The following is a 22043-nucleotide window of genomic DNA, read 5'->3' on the forward strand; positions in this document are numbered from 1 at the left end:
TGTACCCCCTGAATATAACCCTGCCACACTGTACCCCTGAATATAACCCTGCCACACTGTGCCCCTGAATATAACCCTGCCACACTGTACCCCCTGAATATAACCCTGCCACACTGTACCCCCTGAATATAATCCTGCCACACTGTGCCCATGAATATAACCCTGCCACACTGTGCCCCTGAACATAACCCTGCCACACTGTACCCCCTGAATATAATACTGCCACACAGTTTCCTCTGAATATAATACTACTACACAGTATGCCTCTGAATATAATTCTGCCACACCCTGTACCCTCTAAATATAACCTTACACTGACACTACCCTCTGATTATAACCCTGCCACACACTGACACTGTACTCTCTGAATATAACCCTACCACACACTGTGTCCCTAAATATAACCCTACCACACACTGTACCCCTGAATATATCCCTGCCATACACTGACACTGTACTCTCTGAATATAACACTACCACACACTGTGCCCCTGAATATAACCCTGCCACACACTGTGCCCCTGAATATAACTCTGCCACACACTGTGCCCCCTAATATAACCCTGCCACACACAGTGCCCCTGAATATAACCCTGCCACACACTTTGCCCCTGAATATAACCCTACCACACACTGTGCCCCTGAATATAACCCTGCCACACACTGTGCCCCTGAATATAATCCTGCCACACACACTGCCCCTGAATATAACCCTGCCACACACTGTACCCCCTGAATATAACCCTGCCACACACTGTGCCCCTGAATATAACCCTTCCACACACTGTGCCCCTGAATATAACCCTGCCACACACTGTGCCCCTGAATATAACCCTGCCACACACTGTGCCCCTGATTATAACCCTGCCACACACTGTGCCCCTGAATATAACCCTACCACACACTGTGCCCCTGAATATAACCCTGCCACACACTGTGCCCCTGAATATAACCCTGCCACACACTATGCCCCTGAATATAACCCTGCCACACACTGTGCCCCTGATTATAACCCTGTCACACACTGCGCCCCTGAATATAACCCTACCACACACTGTGCCCCTGAATATAACCCTGCCACACACTGTGCCCCTGATTATAACCCTGTCACACACTGCGCCCCTGAATATAACCCTGCCACACACTGTGCCCCTGATTATAACCCTGTCACACACTGCGCCCCTGAATATAACCCTGCCACACACTGTGCCCCTGATTATAACCCTGCCACACACTATGCCCCTGAATATAACCCTGCCACACACTGTGCCCCTGATTATAACCCTGTCACACACTGTGCCCCTGAATATAACCCTACCACACACTGTGCCCCTGAATATAACCCTGCCACACACCAAATTCTGATTTAGATTCCTCTTCTGTTCCTTCACTTTACATTTTCCTAATTCTTAAAAAATAAACTTTTAATACTTCTATTCTTGAAAGCATTCTTACATTGCGGCCTCTTTCCACACACTTGCACTTTTTCACAATTCCATCTATCTATACATGAAGCTTTAACTCTTGTTGCTCCAGCAGCTCGATTCTTCCCCCCATCCTCCTGCCGGCGCGCTTGCATCTGAATTTGCAGGTGATGAGTATAATTCCCTTTTATTTATTAAATTACCATGTGCGTTGTGCAGTTCTATACGTTCTCCCTGGCACATTATTGTTCGCTTAAGTACTTCAGATTCCAATTCACTGAAAGGCTTTTTATTTGCCGCACTTCACTACTTACAAACAATGGCGACAATCACAAATGCAAAATCTGCTTAAATTCTGTCCTTTTTTTTTTAATTGCAAAAATTATGCATCGAGATGTAGCAGAGCGGAGTTTGTTACTGTCACACAGCCATATGCATGGAGGTTCTATGACAGGGAGCTGTACAACCCCTGTCTGCTGCTGTACAGGTTTCCCAACCAGTGTGTCTCCAGCTGTTGCAAAACTACAACTCCCAGCATGCCCGGACAGCCAAAGGCTGTCCGGGCATGCTGGGAGTTGTAGTTTTGCAACAGCTGGAGGCACTTTGGACTGCACTTACAATATTCATTTAACACTGAATAAATGATGGAGACACAGATGCACATGGCGCACCCCCCCACCCCCCTTTGATATACCGTGACATCCCTATAAAGGCTGTGATGTCTCCCCTGCTGCCAGCCGGAAAACTTTCCAAATATCTACGCGCTGCCGCCATTGTGACAGGAACAAAAGAACAAATAATCTAAATTATATGATATGTGCCATACTTTATAACGGCTTTAAAACTGCACAGTTTGTAAAAAAAATTGGTGAAAATGTCATTGCTGGAGGGGAATATCTCGACTTCGCGCATTTCTGACATTTATAATTCCCCACTGTGTTCATCCACACTTCTCCGCCAGCGAAGAGATAAAAAAAAGTACAGAGTAATGTTCTGGATTATACCGTCTGCTTAATGTCAGCCACATCTGAACAGGTTTACTGTCTGCCTATTTATCCATCTATCTATCTATATATCTCATATCTACCTATCTATCTATCTATCTATCTCATATCTATCTATCTCATATCTATCTATCTCATATCTATCTATCTATCTCATATCTATCTATCTATCTCTCTCAAATCTATCTATCTCATATCTATCTCATATCTATCTCATATCTATCTATCTCATATCTATCTATCTATCTATCTATCTCTCTCATATCTATCTATCTCATATCTCTCTATCTCATATCTATCTATCTCATATCTGTCTCTCATATCTATCTATCTCATATCTATCTATCTATCTATCTATCTCATATCTATCTACCTCATGTCTATCTATCTCATATCTATCTATCTATCTCATATCTATCTATCTCATATCTATCTCATATCTATCTATCTATCTATCTATCTATCTATCTCATATCTATCTATCTCATATCTGTCTATCTTATATCTATCTATCTATCTATCTCATATCTATCTATCTATCTCATATCTATCTATCTATCCATCTCATATCTATCTCTTATATATCTATCTATCTATCTCATATCTATCTCATATCAATCTCGTATCTATTTATCTATCTCATATCTATCTATCTCATATATTTCTATCTCTTATCTATCTATCTATTTATCTCATATATATCTATCATCTATCTATCTATTTATCTCATATCTATCTATCCATCTTTCTCATATCTATCTATCCACAGATCATTGCAGCACAGAGATCTCCAAGTGAAAACTAAAGTAGGTTTATTCCATTAGAACCATTGTTACAGAGCTATGTTTAAAGGGATATTCCCTGCAGGGGCTGTACAGTTAGTGTAGTTCATAGTATAGTGTCTGTACCTGTATGTGACGGTTTTCACATGCAGAGACCTCATACCTTTACGCTCTAATCCATGGTTGTACTTGGAAGGAGTGCAGCCGCCTCTGGTAAGCGCAAATTCATACCTTGCGTTTTGCATTCACACTATGGAGCACATCCTGTTGTCTTTCATTATTTTGTTGGGTTAATCTTTGGCCCTGCCATTGCTTGGTGTAGTTGGTTGCAGTTTGGGTTTTGGTGAAGTAGCTTGTAACCCCAAAGTATTATTTTATAACTGTTTACAGTTCCATCATGTTCAAGCTATAGCGCCACCTAGTATGCAGTAACTGTGAACCTTTGTACCCATTGTATGAATTGAAACCACCCAGCTTACTGTACCAGTTCTTCAAAGTAAAGAATCTGCGTTCCTATCTTTCCACCTGTATTTATGTCGCCATCTAAAGGGGAAAACTCAGGACACCAACCTGTAAGGTGTTAATGTCTTCCGTTTATTTGGTCGGAATCGTTTTTTACACCAATTCTCGGTGCGAACGTCTCTGGCTGAGCGCTAAGTGACGGACAGCTTCAGATGACAGCAGGTTCCATGGAAGTCTCCGGAGGGGCCCGGCGATCTCTTGTCATAACTTGTTATATCGTTCCAATTTGTGTTACGTCTTTTAACGTTCTCCAAAATGACAGGGACTTAGCGGAGAGACGGCGGCAAAACAATACGGATTATATATTGTGCGCTGTTACCGGTAAATGGTGTTATATTGTTCCTGGATTTTAATGTTCAATCTGTCGGCTGTCATCGTAGCAAATCAGTCATTTTACGTTCAGTACGGCATCTCGTGGACAGACAGACCTCAGCAGAGCCCTATACAAGAATAGGGGGAGATTTATCAAAAAGTTTTATTTTTAAAGAGACTTGTGAAAAATGAAATAAACAATCTGATTGGTTGCTATGGGCAACAGCACCGCTCCTCCTCTACACAGGTTTTGATAAATCTCCCCCATAATGCATATTATTTCCATAACTAGGGTGGGCTGTCATGTGGCACAGTGCACCAGTGTTATGAGTGTTTTATATAGGTAGGTTTTACTTGTTATATGCAGCACATATATAACTTATGTGGTGTCCCGGTACAGTATTGCATACCGTACCTAGTGTAGAGGTCCCCAAAGTCAGAGTTACTACGTTCAGGTAGGGTTCCTCAGGTGGGACAGCCCCTAGTCGCCTCTCCTCGAGTCTATCTTTAATAATAATAAATGTATATATTTAATAATTATATGTATATTCTATGATAATGTATAGTGCTTACCTTGTTCAGCGTCGCAGGACCTTCGGTCATGTGACTATGCTAGTAACCTCTATGGTATGTTGGAGGACCTTAGGAGGTCCTTGAGTCACGTGTTTGCCACAAATCTCTGCAATGGGGATTGACATCAGTATGGACCAATTAGCATTAGTCCAGCCCCTGCCCATATAAGGGAGCTGTGTCCAATTATCGCTCTCTTGGGTTGCTGCTCTCGTGGATGCCGGACTAACAGGACGGGGCTACGCAACTTTCAAAGACACGCTAGGCCTCAAAACCTGCCGGCCTCAGCGGAACCAAAACCGTGAGTTCAAATCTAAATCCCTGCTAATGTTAGCGTGACTACTGGATCGCAATTAACCCCTAATCCAGTGGAGCAACACATAGTACTAAAAAGACTCTTAATGCTAAAGTCCCAACCTTTGTCAATCTCTAAGGAAAGCCGTTGTTATGCTCAGAGAATGTTGTGTTGAAGAAAACCTTCAGTAAAAGTTAATACTGTTTCAGAAACTCTCCGGTTGTGGACAATCTATTCTTATTACCTACCTCCCTATCGTTGTTGGGAAGGGTGGCGGTAGGAAAAGCGTCATTGAGGAGCCCTCACCCTGGCGTCACAAATAGCAAAGGTTAACAAGCACCCTTTAATTACTGCACAGCTACACTCCCCATACCCTACATCCCCCAGGCTTTCACACTTATATGTTATACCGTGATGCTTTAGTATGTGTTGCAAAGACAAGTGATGTATTCCAGCTCACTCCCACAGGTGCGCTCGGACTGGACTGGACGTGTCCACACAAATTGCAAGAAGAAACAGACTTGTCCAGCGCTGGTTCGCGAAAAACGGAACTTCTTTATTAAGACAAAGTGGTTGCCATGGGAAACAGCAAGGATTCAGGTAACGTGACGCGTTTCGGCCCGTGCAGGCCGAAACGCGTCACGTTACCTGAATCCTTGCTGTTTCCCATGGCAACCACTTTGTCTTAATAAAGAAGTTACGCTTTTCACGAACCAACGCTAAACAAGTCTGTTTCTTCTTTTATTATGTGTTACGCCTTTGGATCTTTGGTGGTGCCGCCATGCCCTGTGACAGTCTCTCAAATGGAAACCGAGGCGCTCCAATGTGAACAGCAAAACCGTACAATGGTAAGGGAAGTTATTAAAACCGCTTGCCACACGGGGTTGTGTAGCCACATACAAACAAATGTGGTATACTACTACAATAATGCACAGTTTGTGACGCCAGGGTAATGTTCAAGCCAAGCACTGGGGACAATAACGACCACAGATGCAGGGTGATGGAATACTGCCTTTTACTGAGGTTACGATAGATGATGTAATTCTTCACAGTACAGATCAGATAAGGGGAATACAGAGTAACCCTTGGGAGCCTTTTGCCTTGCTGAGGCTTGTGGTGCTTCTCACTTGACTGACTTTTAGTTACTTTGGCCTTTATACTTTTGCTTTTAGGCTTTAGACTTGTTACTTGAGACCCCCCAGGTTGACTTAGGACTGACTATTGTAATTTCCCCCTGAAGCTTTAGCTTACTGCCAGACTTGGACTGTAGACTATGGGACCAAGAGTTGCCTGAGGCTTTCTATCTCCTGCTATCCGAATCTTCAGACTGGACCTGTGCAGTGAAGCCGTTGTAGGTGCGGTGTGTGGTTACAGGCATTTAACTTCTTCTCAGGACTGCTTCGGGGTACCACAGACTTCTGATCACTCCTCTCCACACTGTACCTCAGCTCCAACTAGCTCCTTATCCCCTACACAAGGGGTCTCAAACTCAAATTATCCGGGGGCCACTGGAGGTAGCAGCTGGGTGAGGCTGGGCCACATGCGCCCATTACATATAATGCCCTCATCATACGCCCCTCATCATCCACCAGCAACACCCTCCAACAGCAGTAGCACCCCCATCATCCACCAGCAACACCCCCCATTCCCCCTACCCCATGTGGTAATAGCATGAGCTGATGGATGATGGGGTGCTACTTCTGGGGGTTCCCCACATTAGGTAGGCAGCAGGTTCCCCACATTAGGTAGTAGCAGGTTCCTCACATTAGGTAGTAGCAGGTTCCCAAAATTAGGTAGGCAGCAGGTTCCCCACATTAGGTAGGCAGCAGGTTCCCCACATTGGGTAGGCAGCAGGTTCCCCACATTGGGTAGGCAGCAGGTTCCCCAAATTAGGTAGGCAGCAGGTTCCCCACATTAGGTTGGCAGCAGGTGCCCCACATTAGGTAGGCAGCAGGTTCCCCACATTAGGTAGGCAGCAAGTTCCCCACATTAGGTAGGCAACATGTTCCCCACATTAGGTAGTAGCAGTTTCCCCACATTGGGTAGTAGCAGTTTCCCCACATTAGGTAGAAGCAGGTTTCCCACATTAGGTAGTAGCAGGTTCCCCACATTAGGTAGTAGCAAGTTCCCCACATTAGGTAGTAGCAGGTTCCCCACATTAGGTAGTAGCAGTTTCCCCACATTAGGTAGAAGCAGTTTCCCCACATTAGGTAGTAGCAGGCTTCTCACATTAGGTAGAAGCAGGTTTCCCACATTAGGTAGTAGCAGGTTCCCCACATTAGGTAGTAGCAGGTTCCCCAGTAGCATTTTCGATTACCCGACTCACACAAACACAGACACACACACAGACAGACACCCACACATGCACACACACATAGACAGACACACACATGCACACACACATAGACAGACAGACACACACACACACACGCAGACAACCTTACCTGTCCTGCACTGCGCTTCTCCTCTCCGGAGTAGTGAAGAAAACTGTGTCTTGAAGCGTTCTGTGTCCCGAATAGCTGAGTAAAGTGCTGAGTCACTGTGCTGAGTGCTCGGACACTGTGATTGGTTGATGGGGGGGGGGGGCGTGTGCAGTCTCTGCTCTGCTCAGGACACAGAACTGCTTCAAGACACAGTTTTCTTCACTACATACCTGGCGCGGGCCACAAACTTTCGTTCTGCAGGCCACAAATGGCCCGCGGGAGGTTGAGACCCCTGCCCTACACTATATAAGGACTTGGCTAGGGGGCCTACCATTGCACCTCAGGATCACATGGTTTACTCTGCATTAGCTCCCTTAAAGGCACAGTAATAAAAAAAAAATTAAAAAAACTTAGCACATTTCCAAACCCCTGAATCGTTATTATTGAATTTGTTGAGAATTTTGAACTACCTTGTTTTTGTAGAAATCTTCTTTGTGTTCATGCATAAAGCTCTTCTGTATAAACCAACACATTGGCCCTCATTTACTATTGCAAACCCGACACATTCTGTTGGGTAGTGCGCCAGCTGTTACGCCCCCTCCCTTAGGCTTGCATTGAGGGGGCGGAGCGTGACATCACACAGGGGCGGAGTCGTGACATCACAATACTCCGGCCCGTGATCGGCAGTCATCAGACCCGGAGCGAACATTCTCCGGGGGCTGATGGTAACGGGGTGCTGCGTGAAAGATCACGGGGGTCCCCTGCGGCGGGACCCCTGCGATCAGGCATCTTATTTGGATAGGGGATAAGATGTCTTAGCGCCAGAGTACCCCTTTAAAACCCACAAAGAAACCTACACTCCACTCTTAGTAAATCCAGGCTGTTCTTACACCTCAGCATCTCCGGTAGATTTTGTGGGGACCGCAGACGTCTCCTATGTATTCGGCAGATTAAAAATCCCTCTGACCACAGCTTTACCTCAGCCGGCCCGGCGTGGAGAGTGAATAGAAATTCTCCAGCTTTGCGACGAACTGAAGTGTTTTGCTACCTGAGGCGACAGTTAAATCGGCGCCATCCTGATTACAGCTCTTACAGTAAACAAGAGCATAATCATGGCTTCCAGTACATTGTAAGACGCCAGATGAAAAGTCTGGATCTCTCCTCGTAGCTCTGTCATTAGGGAAGAAACCGATCAGCTGCCATCGTCTTACCACAGCGAGGCGGAATGGAATGCTGAGTAATTGTGCAAATATACTGCTTTACGTATCGTGTGCTGAGATTTATACTCCAGTCACATCCAGAGCTGCACTCACTGTTTTCTGTTTTTTATGAGCTTTATACTCCGGTCACATCCAGAGATGCACTCACTGTTTTCAGTTTTTCTGAGCTTTAAACTCCAGTCACATCCAGAGCTGCACTCGCTGTTTTCTCTTTTATGAACTTTATACTCCAGTCACATCCAGAGCTGCACTCGCTGTTTTCTGTTTTTTCTGAGCTTTATACTCCAGTCACACCCAGAGCTGCACTCACTGTTTTCTGTTTTTTTTAATGAGCTTTATACTCCAGTCACAACCAGAGCTGCACTCGCTGTTTTCTGTTTTTTTTCTGAGCATTGTACTCCAGTCACAACCAGAGCTGCACTCGCTGTTTTCTGTTTTTCTGAGCTTTATACTCCAGTCACATCCAGAGCTGCACTCACTGTTTTCTGTTTTTTTAATGAGCTTTATACTCCAGTCACAACCAGAGCTGCACTCGCTGTTTTCAGTTTTTTTTCTGAGCATTGTACTCCAGTCACAACCAGAGCTGCACTCGCTGTTTTCTGTTTTTTCTGAGCTTTATACTCCAGTCACATCCAGAGCTGCACTCACTGTTTTCTGTTTTTTTTCTGAGCATTGTACTCCAGTCACAACCAGAGCTGCACTCGCTGTTTTCTGTTTTTTCTGAGCTTTATACTCCAGTCACATCCAGAGCTGCACTCACTGTTTTCTTTTTTATGAACTTTATACTCCAGTCACATCCAGAGCTGCACTCGCTGTTTTCTGTTTTTTTCTGAGCTTTATACTCCAGTCACATCCAGAGCTGCACTCACTGTTTTAGTTTGTCTGAGCTTTAGGGTCTATTCACATGGCAGAATTTCACTCCCATTCCCACTTGCGGAAATTCAGAAGTGTGAGTGGCAGTGTGGAATCCCGTAGAAGTCTATGGGCTTTAATTTGAGGCGGAATTCCACAATCGTAAATTCTTCTGTATGAATAGACCCTTATACTCCAGTCACATCCAGAGCTGAGCTCACTGTTTTCTTTTTACTGGGACTTGGAATCTGAAAAACGACACACCCCGCCATCTGAAACTCTGCTACATGGCATTCTGGGAGAGGATTTATCCCCTTAGTTGACTACAATACATAAAGTACAGACAATTATTCTCCAAGATGCTATACAGACCCTGAACCTGCAGGGGGCGCAGGGTACAAGAAAAAAGATGACGAAGCTGGTAGATTTTTCAATATAGCTTTATAGGGGTACTCCACTGGAAAACATTTTTTTTAATCAACTGATGACAGAAAGTTAAACAGATTTGTAAATTACTTCTATTTAAAAATATTAATCCTTCTAGTACTTATAGGCTTCTGTATGATCCACAGGAAGTTCTTTTCTTTTTGAATTTCCCTTCTGTCTGACCACAGTGCTCTCTGCTGACACCTCTGTCCATGTCAGGAACTGTTCAGAGCAGGAGAGGTTTGCTATGGGGATTTGCTCCTACTCTGGACAGTTCCTGACATGGACAGAGGTGTCAGCAGAGAGCACTGTGGTCAGAAAGACAGGAAAAAAAAAAAAAGAACTTCCTGTGGAGCATACAGGAGCTTATTAGTACTTGAAGGATTAAGATTTTTTAATAGAAGTAATTTACAAATCTGTTTAACTTTCTGGCACCAGTTGATTTAAAAAAAAAAAAAAAAAAAAGATGTTTTCCAGCGGAGTACCCCTTTAAAACCTACTGCTTGCCACTTATAACACTGGTGTCATCTTATGAGAAGGGAAGGCTCTGGGGCCCCTGGGGCCCTGGTGTGACTGCTATCTCTGTATCCCTTATAGCTTTACATCTATTCTTGAAACCTGACTTGGGTGTAAATAAGAATATATCAGACCCATTCTCAAACCTGTGGCTCTTCAGATGTTGCAAAACTACAACTCCTAGCATGCTTTGACCGCAAAAGGGTTTCCAGATATTGCATAACAACCACAACCTGTATCATAAACTAAGTGCAACAGGCTCTCCAGCTGTTACAAAACTACAACTCCCAGCATGCCCTGACTGTAACAGACTTCAGCTGTTGCAATACTACCAGCAACAGCTGGAGGCACTCTGGGTGAGAAATGGTGCATTAGACAAAACAAAATACAACTGTAATGCCAGATTAAAGGAATGTCACTCTTATGTAGATCAGTGGTCTCCAAACGGTGGACCTCCAGCTGTTGCAAAACTGCAACTCCCAGCACGCCCTGACTGTAACAGTCTCCAGCTGTTGCAATACTACCAGCAACAGCTGGAGGCACTCTGGGTGAGGAATGGTGCATTAGACAAAAAATAATACAACTGTAATGCCAGATTAAAGGAATTTCACTATTATGTAGATCAGTGGTCTCCAAACGGTGGACCTCCAGCTGTTCCAAAACTACAACTCCTAGCATGCTTTGACCGCAAAAGGATTTCCAGATATTGCATAACAACCACAACCTGTATCATAAACTAAGTGCAACAGGATCTCCAGCTGTTACAAAACTACAACTCCCAGCATGCCCTGACTGTAACAGACTCCAGCTGTTGCAATACTACCAGCAACAGCTGGAGGCACTCTGGGTGGGGAATGGAGCATTAGACAAAACATAATACAACTGTAATGCCAGATTAAAGGAATTTCACTATTATGTAGATCTGTGGTCTCCAAACGGTGGACCTCCAGAAGTTTCAAAACTGCAACTCCCAGCAGGCCCTGACTGTAACAGTCTCCAGCTGTTGCAATACTACCAGCAACAGCTAGAGGCACTCTGGTTGGGGAATGGAGCATTAGTCAAAACATAATTCAACTGTAATGCCAGATTAAAGGAATTTCACTATTATGTAGATCAGTGGTCTCCAAACGGCGGACCTCCAGCTTTTGCAAAACTACAACTCCAAGCATGCCCGGACAGCCAACGGCTGTCCGGGCATGCTGGGAGTTGTAGTTTTGCAACAGCTGGAGGTCCACAATTTGGAGACCACTGCAATAGGGCATTGTTTCCTTTCCTGCGACTCACCAGCTACTACAACTCTCATCATACCCGGACAGCCAAATCCTGTTTGGGTATAATGGGAATAGTAGTTTTGCAGCAGCTTAGGGTAGTCAGGGTATGATGGGAGACTATAAGGGCATGATCGAGTTGTAGTTCTACAACATATGGGTGCTGTCAGGGCATGATGGGAGTTGTAGTTTTGTAACAACTGGAGACTGTCAGGGCATAATGAGAGGCTGTCGGGCTATGCTGGGAGTTGTAGTTTTGCAACATCTGGAGGTCCACAGTTTGGAGACCACTCCTGCAGAGTATATCAAGTGATCTCTAAAGTTTACATCATCCCTCCCACCCAAACATCTGCCCCCGATGTAACCAGGACTGCTGGGAGTTGTAGTTCCCCTCCTGCTGTACAGTTTTCCCCCGTTGTCAGCAGATAATATGATTTATATAGGGCTGTGAATCAGTTCGGGGCCCGAACATAAAGACGGTATTTATAAATCCTGCTTCAGAGGTTTTACGAGTGAAATGTCCCTGTACATAACTCAAAGCTTTACGGCGCCGGTGCTACGAGAGAAAGCGGCGTAATTGGCAATTTCGGAGGCTTTAGCTGTCGGTGAGTAGAACAATCAGATCGAGAAGAATTCATCGGGGAGAAGTAGGAAAAACTGCGAAGGGGGAAGAGAAAAAGCGGTTTCCAAATATGTCGCGTCTGCGTTTCTTGTTCGCGATGATGTCATTGTTGGCGTGGTGACCTCACACTGCAACCTATCTCGCTCTTTTTCTGCTTTCAACGACATCATTAGCTCCTAGGCAGAAATCGTAAATTACGGTTAAAGCTTTGCCAAAAAATGCCACCATCCACCCGTCTCTCCGGTGTTCTGCCAGCGCGCAGACTGCCCGTATAACCTCGGAAAGAATCCCCCTCCCACCCCCCAAAATTGTAAGGTTTCTAAAGCAAGTGGCGACATTTTACTCAAAAGCGATTTTTTGTTTACAACGACCTTGTTTCGGCGCCAAGTACGGGTGGCACAGCTGTGCCCGCTTCCCCGCGTGCTGCCGAAAGAGCTCCATGCATCTGCTGTCAGTGAGGTTCCCTATAAAATAGCGGACAATGCCGTCGCCTCGGACGGGGAATGCGAGGCCGTAAACCTGGCGGCTTCATTAACTGGGGAAGGCATTTCGGTGCTGTAGCGCGGAGATCCTACTGAGGGGCACAATGGCGCTGGATATGGCTTTGATCTTCATGGGTGAGAGGGATGGTGCGGTCTACGGGCCTCACTCCCAGCTATTCTACTGATGCTGATGTCATTACTGGCGCCAGTGGGAAAGGTATTATTCTATAATAGCCGAGGAAATCTAATATCCCAGCTGCACCGAGGCTTTATTGCATCTCACGTTCATTACTCGTCTAAACTACAAGTACTATGTGTAGCAGAGCCGCTACCGATTCAGAACATTTAAAGGGCAAGTACACCAGTTTACACGTGTACATACATTGCTTACCCTGTATTATACTCCAGAGCTGCACTCACTATTCTGCTGGTGAGGTCACTGTGTACATACATTACATTACTTATCCTGTACTGATCCTGAGTTATATCCTGTATTATTCTCCAGAGCTGTACTCACTATTCTGCTGGTGAGGTCACTGTGTACATACATTACATTACTTATCCTGTACTGATCCTGAGTTATATCCTGTATTATACTCCAGAGCTGCACTCACTATTCTGCTGGTGAGGTCACTGTGTACATACATTACATTACTTATCCTGTACTGATCCTGAGTTATATCCTGTATTATACCCAAGAGCTGTACTCACTATTCTGCTGGTGAGGTCACTGTGTACATACATTACATTACTTATCCTGTACTGATCCTGAGTTATATCCTATATTATACTCCAGAGCTGTACTCACTATTCTGCTGGTGAGGTCACTGTGTACATACATTACATTACTTATCCTGTACTGATCCTGAGTTAGATCCTGTATTATTCTCCAGAGCTGTACTCACTATTCTGCTGGTGAGGTCATTGTGTACATACATTACATTACTTATCCTGTACTGATCCTGAGTTATATCCTGTATTATACTCCAGAGCTGTACTCACTATTCTGCTGGTGGGGTCACTGTGTACATACATTACATTACTTATCCTGTACTGATCCTGAGTTATATCCTGTATTATACTCCAGAGCTGTACTCACTATTCTGCTGGTGAGGTCACTGTGTACATACATTACATTACTTATCCTGTACTGATCCTGAGTTATATCCTGTATTATACCCAAGAGCTGTACTCACTATTCTGCTGGTGAGGTCACTGTGTACATACATTACATTACTTATCCTGTACTGATCCTGAGTTATATCCTGTATTATACTCCAGAGCTGTACTCACTATTCTGCTGGTGAGGTCACTGTGTACATACATTACATTACTTATCCTGTACTGATCCTGAGTTAGATCCTGTATTATTCTCCAGAGCTGTACTCACTATTCTGCTGGTGAGGTCATTGTGTACATACATTACATTACTTATCCTGTACTGATCCTGAGTTATATCCTGTATTATACTCCAGAGCTGTACTCACTATTCTGCTGGTGGGGTCACTGTGTACATACATTACATTACTTATCCTGTACTGATCCTGAGTTATATCCTGTATTATACTCCAGAGCTGTACTCACTATTCTGCTGGTGGGGTCACTGTGTACATACATTACATTACTTATCCTGTACTGATCCTGAGTAATATCCTGTATTATACTCCAGAGCTGTGCTCACTATTCTGCTGGTGAGATCACTGTGTACATACATTACATTACTTATCCTGTACTGATCCTGAGTTATATCCTGTATTATACGCCAGAGCTGTACTCACTATTCTGCTGGTGAGGTCACTGTGTACATACATTACATTACTTATCCTGTACTGATCCTGAGTTATATCCTGTATTATACTCCAGAGCTGTACTCACTATTCTGCTGGTGAGGTCACTGTGTACATACATTACATTACTTATCCTGTACTGATCCTGAGTTATATCCTGTATTATACTCCAGAGCTGTACTCACTATTCTGCTGGTGGGGTCACTGTGTACATATATTACATTACTTATCCTGTACTGATCCTGAGTTATATCCAGTATTATACTCCAGAGCTGTACTCACTATTCTGCTGGTGAGGTCACTGTGTACATACATTACATTACTTATCCTGTACTGATCCTGAGTTATATCCTGTATTATACTCCAGAGCTGTACTCACTATTCTGCTGGTGAGGTCACTGTGTACATACATTACATTACTTATCCTGTACTGATCCTGAGTTATATCCTGTATTATACTCCAGAGCTGTACTCACTATTCTGCTGGTGAGGTCACTGTGTACATACATTACATTACTTATCCTGTACTGATCCTGAGTTATATCCTGTATTATACTCCAGAGCTGTACTCACTATTTTGCTGGTGAGGTCACTGTGTACATACATTACATTACTTATCCTGTACTGATCCTGGGTTACATCCTGCATTATACTACAGAGCTGTACTCACTATTCTGCTGGTGAGGTCACTGTGTATATACATTACATTACTTATCCTGTACTGATCCTGAGTTATATCCTGTATTATACCCCAGAGCTGTACTCACTATTCTGCTGGTGAGGTCACTGTGTACACACATTACATTACTTATCCTGTACTGATCCTGAGTTATATCCTGTATTATACTCCAGAGCTGTACTCACTATTTTATCATCTCAGCTGTTATAGTAGCAGAGTGTTACAGCATGCTGGGACTTGTAGTTGTACTGCTATAGTACCCAAGGGCTGAAAACAACGCTCTCTTCTCAGTAGTCTATAGCACAATCTTCTACCCAGGGACAGGTCAGACATGAGGTTATATGGAAAATTACAGGACTTATCAGCGCCGGGCACTGCACGACACGGATTTTGGCGAGTATTGATTTTACGCCCTGGGAAATTGTCGTAACAAGCACTGATGGCGCGTAGAAAGGCTTTTCTGTGGAGACCCGCGGTGACTATCAAGTCACAATCATGTAACTACAGAAATCCATATATATTGTGCCGGGGGGAAGTGGGCGACCTGGTCAGAAAATATATGTTTCTGTGTCAACAGTGCAGAATCAAGCGCGAGCGTCTGTGAGCAGCGCACAACATGGGGACGCACAGGAGGCGACATTTCTACAGATGCCTGCGAAAATTGATTTTGTAAACTCTCCCAACATAAACCTGACATCTCGTACACAGATGTAGCAGAGATGACTTTGTCATTCCGTACAATTCATGAACCATTTATATACTATAGATTTCTATTGAACTGTAAGCACTGGGGGAGATGTTGCCAAGTTGTCCATAGCAACCAATCAGATTGTTACTTTCACTTTCTCAAAGGCATTTAAAAAAAATGAAAGATGCAATCTGATTGGTTGCTATGGGCAACTGGTTTGCTTTTCCACTGCGTAAGTTTTTATAAATATACCCCCATTATCTCTAGGTATAGAAACAAAACAAACAGGCCTAAAACTATTTTAGCTCTGCTACATCTGTCCATGTGCAGGCCTAGTCTTTTTGTGCACTCTCTGCATTAGGGTAAAGCAGCGTTTTCCAAACAGTGTATCTCCAGCTGTTGCAAAACTACAAATACAACTGTCCGGGCATGCTGGGAGTTGTAGTTTTGCAACAGCTGGAGGCACACTTTTTTTGGAAGATTTTAGCTGTTTCAAATGCAGAACAAACTCCACCCCCCGTTGCAGCATTCAGCTGTTGCAAAACTACAAAACCCATCATGCCCTGACAGCTTCTCATTCTGCCCTGACAGGCCCCAACAGTTGTGAAACTACAACTCCCACTGTTAAGGTTGGCTGCTGTTTAGGCCTTAAAATGGGCGTGACTGCCGCTGTATACTGCTGAGTGTCGACACAAGAAATAAACACCAGACAAAAAGTTGGTATGAAACTCCTTCTCAGCAGGAAGCTAAGGAGCTGTCCCAAAGAGTTCTGTTTATTATACGGAAGTACATTGGTTTTTACATTTGACAAAAAGGGGAGGTTAGTTATCACGTCAAAATCATCATCTTTTTTTTTTTTAGTTGGTTATTTGAGTATTGCATCTCTATATATTAGCATATTAAGCATTCATTTCTTTCTTAGTCATAGTTCACTTATGTTGCCATCCCCCTATTCTACCTCTTCTTATCTTGCTTCTTCTGGCCTTATCCCAAGGTCCTCATCTTAGTTACAAGCAAATAGCAAGCTGATATGTCTCATAAGGAAAATAATGCTTTTCTGAGGCATATTAGCATATATATATATATATATATATATATCAGTAGTCAAAATCATAAGGGTCATCCTTATCACCACCATGGCCTGACAGGCCCCATCTTTTTTAAAACTACAGCTCCCATCATTCTCTGACAGCCTCCCATCATGCCCTGATAACCTACAGAAGCTGCAAACTACAACTTCCATCAGGCTCCCAACATCCTCTAGCCCCGAAAGTCTCCAAAACTGTTGCAAAACTACAACTCCCATCATGCCCTGACAGACTTCATATGTTGCAGAACCGCAACTTGATCATGATTTTACAGTCTCTCATCATGCCCTGACAACCCCCAGCTGCTGAAAAACTACAATTCCCATCGTGCCCTAACAGTCTTTGGCTGTCCGGGCATGATAAGAGTTGTAGCTTTGAAACAGCTGGAGAGCCACAGGATAGGGAACATTGCCCTATAGCAGTGGTCTTCAAATTGTGGGCCTTCAGCTGTTGTAAAACTATAACTCCCAGCATGCCCGGACAGCCAACGGCTGTCCGGGCATGCTGGGAGTTGTAGTTTTGCAACAGATGGAAGTCCACAGGTTGGAGACCACTGCCTTATAGGATAAACTCAAAATATTCCCTCCATACAGTAGTGACCTCGCCAGTCTTGTCCTACAAAATAATTTCCTGACATATAAAATTGCAGACGTCAATCATGCTGGGAGTTGTTGTTTCGCAACTGCTGGAGGCACTCAGATTGGGAAATACTGGTGTAGACTGGGGATTTTCTGGGCTGTGTACACACCATGCAGTATTATTATCTACAGTAGGCTGTTACGCCGCATTAAGTCAGCTCCTCCATGTTTGGCGTGCGCCCATCTCATCACTGCAGCAGTATCGTCACAGTGTATCAGTCAGGGGACGCGGCGACTACTAAAAGCCTCATGTTATTGACTGACAAAACATGAGACGTCTCCGGGGATTTATAACTCGCTTTGAAGTGTTTGAACAGATTTAACAGGATTGCAACGTTGAACAAATCTCTTACATTCAAGCAGAGATGTAGCAGAGCTGAGGTTGTCATCTGCGGCTCCTGACATAACAGAGCAGGGAAACTCTCTGGTCTTAAAGAGGTATTCCCATCTCGTACTGATGGTTTCCAGACCACCTTCGGCCTGTTTGTGGCTGCTGGAAGTAGTTGGGAATCCGATAACAGCTTAAGTGGCGAAGTTATGCAAGATGCGTAACTCCCTTTTACATCAATGGGAGTTGCATAAATGGCGCAGCCCGGTGAGCTATGGCTTTTTTTTTTTTGTAACTCCCACATGAACTCAAGACTGATACATTGCTGCTCTGATACACTGGAGAAAACTATCAGGACTAGAGTGGTAGATTATGCATGTGACGACGGTAACATATTGGAAAAAATGATGGTCAACAGAGAAACTTTGGGGTGCACAGTCGAGGGTATCCACCCATCCATGGATTTCCCCATGTTTTCTCCAACTCAGTCTGCGATCTTCTGTGTCTCACCAACCCCGGGGCCGGTTCAACGAACATTAGTCTCCACACCAGTACCAGTCTTGTCACCATTGTCTCCGGCCTATACGCCAGTCTCTAGAGTACCAACTCAGTCCCCAGCCTCTCCAGTGTAGATTCCAGCAACTCTGGGTCCCATCAGCCCTGGACCAATACCAGCTCTTGAATTAGTTGAGGAAGAGATAGCGGCAGCTTCAGAGGCTCCATGGGCTCCCCACGACGCAAGAAGTGGTGTTGCGTAAGTCCCAACGGTTGACAAGGACAGATTCCCACAAGGTACAAAGATTAACTCATAATGTAAAGTTATGTACTACACATAGTCAGTTCACATATGGCAAAAGTAGTCCACGCATTTGCAAATAGTTAAGATAGGACTGTAACATTATTTGTCGTCCCCGTCCATGTCTAATGTTTTCTCTCCTGTCCACGTGTACAGGGTACGCTACTGGCCAGAGGAATCACCTGATATCTAGATAATGCACTTAGAGCGATAGAATTGATAAATGTAAAGGTAACACTGTTGTATAGTGTAACAACATATATTGAGTTCTGGGGAGAAGAGTTAAGAACCGAGGGGCCCCAGGAGCCAATGCATTGGGTAGATAGACTCCGGTAGCCCAATCCGTGAATTTATGCATATTGATATGTAAATTGTTGTCTTGAGTATCTTCAGAAAGCAGTTACAAAGTCAAATTAACCCCATATGTTTAAAGCAGGAGAGGGGAAGAAAAGCAGAGATGGCGAAATATAGTGCAATTAATCCTAATTATAATAGGTTGGACAGTTGTCCAAAATAAGAATATTGCTCTCTAGTGTTGAGCGGCGTAGGCCATATTCGAATTCGCGATATTTCGCGAATATATGGACGAATATTCATCATATATTCACAAAATTTGCATATTCGTAATATTCGCGTTTTATTTTCACATGTGCAAAAATTTGCGTATGCGAAAATTAGCATATGCGGAAATTAGCATATACAAAAATTAGCATAAGCATATGCGAAAAATCGCACGCCAGTCTCACACAGTAGTATTAGAGCCTTCTTTACACCACACAAGCTGGAAGCAGAGAGGGATGATCACTGTGATGTGTACTGTGAAAAAAAACAAAAGAAACGAATATATAGTGCTATATTTGCGAATAAAATTCTCACCTATGGGTGTTTTGCAGGCAGGCACAACACTGACTATCGCATGTAACAGGTAGTGGTGTGCAGTGTCCGGAGGCAGCCGTCCATCGGTCCCGCTGTGCCAGTGGTGTGGATACAAGAAGAAAACAGCTGGTTCTGGGAAAACCTGGCAAGGCTACCGCAGAACTACGGCAGAAAAATCTGATTTCGGCTATAAGGTGCACACCCGAGAGTTGTGTACAAAAGCATGCAGGATAAATGGGACAACATGTTTCAAAGGTTCATGCTTCTTCTTCAGGTCCTTTACATAGCATACAATATCCCCATGTTTATATACAGCATTGCAAATTCAAAAATTCACGCCGGTATCCTCGCCAGGTTTTCCCAGAACCAGCTTTTTCCTCCCCATATGTTTAAAGAGCAGGTATGGACATTCACCTTGCCACATGGACTCATCCTTATGTGCATAAATGCCCCAGAAACTGTCACTAGGCTTCAGTGGCCACTTCAGTCCTCTGCCCTCCAGGACTGGGCATTAATTAAGAGGACGACTTTAATTAAGAGGGGGAGTTCGTGGTGGCCCAGTACGGGAGGTGTTACCCTGTGCTTCTGCTGTCCTTTCAGGCAGCCTCCTTCAGTGTCCCCAAGGCCCCCTGCACTTGTTTCCCCATTGTAAATATGTTTTAACATGTAAAGTGTTATAAAATGTAATGTTGCTTTAAGAGTTATACCATGTGATATGTCATGTGATTGTTACCCAGTAGGTACCAGTGACCAGGTGATCCCAAGAGTGACCTATGGGCTCCCTGCTAGTCTCCCCATATAAGCCCTGGGTGGAGCTTCTCTCTTCTGCTGAGGTCCAGTGCAGTCTTGTCTAGTGTGTGTGTCCAGAGTGTTGGAGACCTCAGAGTCCAGTTCTGCAGCCGCCATCAAGTCAAGTAAGAGAAAGTCACAGCTTTATGAGTCAAGTCAGTCCCTGTCATCTGTCAAGTCAGTGTGGTCTGCATTCAATTGTCCAGTCCACTACAAGTCCCAGCAAGCCCTTAATGGGGTACTCCGGTGGAAAACTTCAGAAAGTTAAACAGCTTTGTAAATTACTTCTATTAAAAAATCTTAATCCTTCCAGTACTCAATAGCTGCTAAATACTACAGAGGAAATTATTTTCTTTTTAGCACACAGAGCTCTCTGCTGACATCATGACCATAGTGCTCTCTGCTGACATCATGACCATAGTGCTCTCTGCTGACACTTCTGTCCATTTTAAGAACTGTCCAGAGTAGGAGAAAATCCCCATAGAAAACAGATGCTGCTCTGGACAGTTCCTAAAATGGACAGAGATTTCAGCAGAGAGCACTGTGCTCGCGATGTCAGCAGAGAGCACTGTGATCAAAAAAGAAAAGAATTTCCTCTGTAGTATTCAGTAGCTAATAAGTACTGGAAGGATTAAGATTTTTTAATAGAAGTAATTTACAAATCAGTTTAACTTTCTGGCACCAGGCGTTTCTGGCGTTGGAGTCTTTATTGCCCCTGTGCCTAGCCCAGGATCCAGTGGTATTAGGTTTTAGGCTAAACCACGCCCTGGCGTCACGAGTACAAGGGGTTAATGCCATCTGCCCCTAGGGTAACAACATCTGCCCTGCACCACACCCTCACATACCCTTGTTTACTCTCATAACCTCATATACCTCCTATACTCTCATACCCTTCTATACTCTTATATCCTCATATACCCTCCTACAGTCTCATATACTTTTCTATACTCTCATATACCCTCTTATGCTCTGATATACCCTCCTATACTCTCATATACCCTCCTATACTCTGATACCTTCCTATACTTTCATACCCTTCTATACTCTCATATCATCCTCATATACCCTCCTATACTCTAATATACTCTTATATACTTTCTTATCCTCAAATACCCTCTTATACGCTCATACCCTCATATACTCTCTTACTCTCGTACCCTCCTATACGTTCATATGCTCTCACACCCTCATACTCACCCCCCCCCCCTCAATACCCCTTTAGAGCTTTTTTTTTTAGCTTCAAACAGAATCTTCTTATATTCTTAAAGAAGTAGGGGTTATGTTGATGCGGCCGACCCCTCACAGTATATACGATGTTACATTAAGAATTTATGCTGCGTCTTTAACCTCTCCAGCCCATGGTATCCATAGGATTTCGGTCCATGGGAATAGTACAGGAGATAAATGGCGGCCTCACATCGACCGCAGGGCCTCTACTCACCATCCCAGCGCCTCTTTGATCCAGAACCAACGCTGAAGACCCATGGGCAGCTTCATTGAACATCACTCCACGTCTGACACCTGACACGTCTTACTAACAACACCGGAGAAATAGAACATTTCATCCAGTTCTATTCAGACATTTCTGGGTTATATCAGTTCATGGGAAAGCTGAGTGCCAACCAATATAGAGAAGCCAGAGGAGCTCTGTGTGAA

Source organism: Hyla sarda, chromosome 10 (genome assembly GCF_029499605.1).
Source record: "Hyla sarda isolate aHylSar1 chromosome 10, aHylSar1.hap1, whole genome shotgun sequence".
In the NCBI taxonomy this organism is placed as follows: domain Eukaryota; kingdom Metazoa; phylum Chordata; class Amphibia; order Anura; family Hylidae; genus Hyla; species Hyla sarda.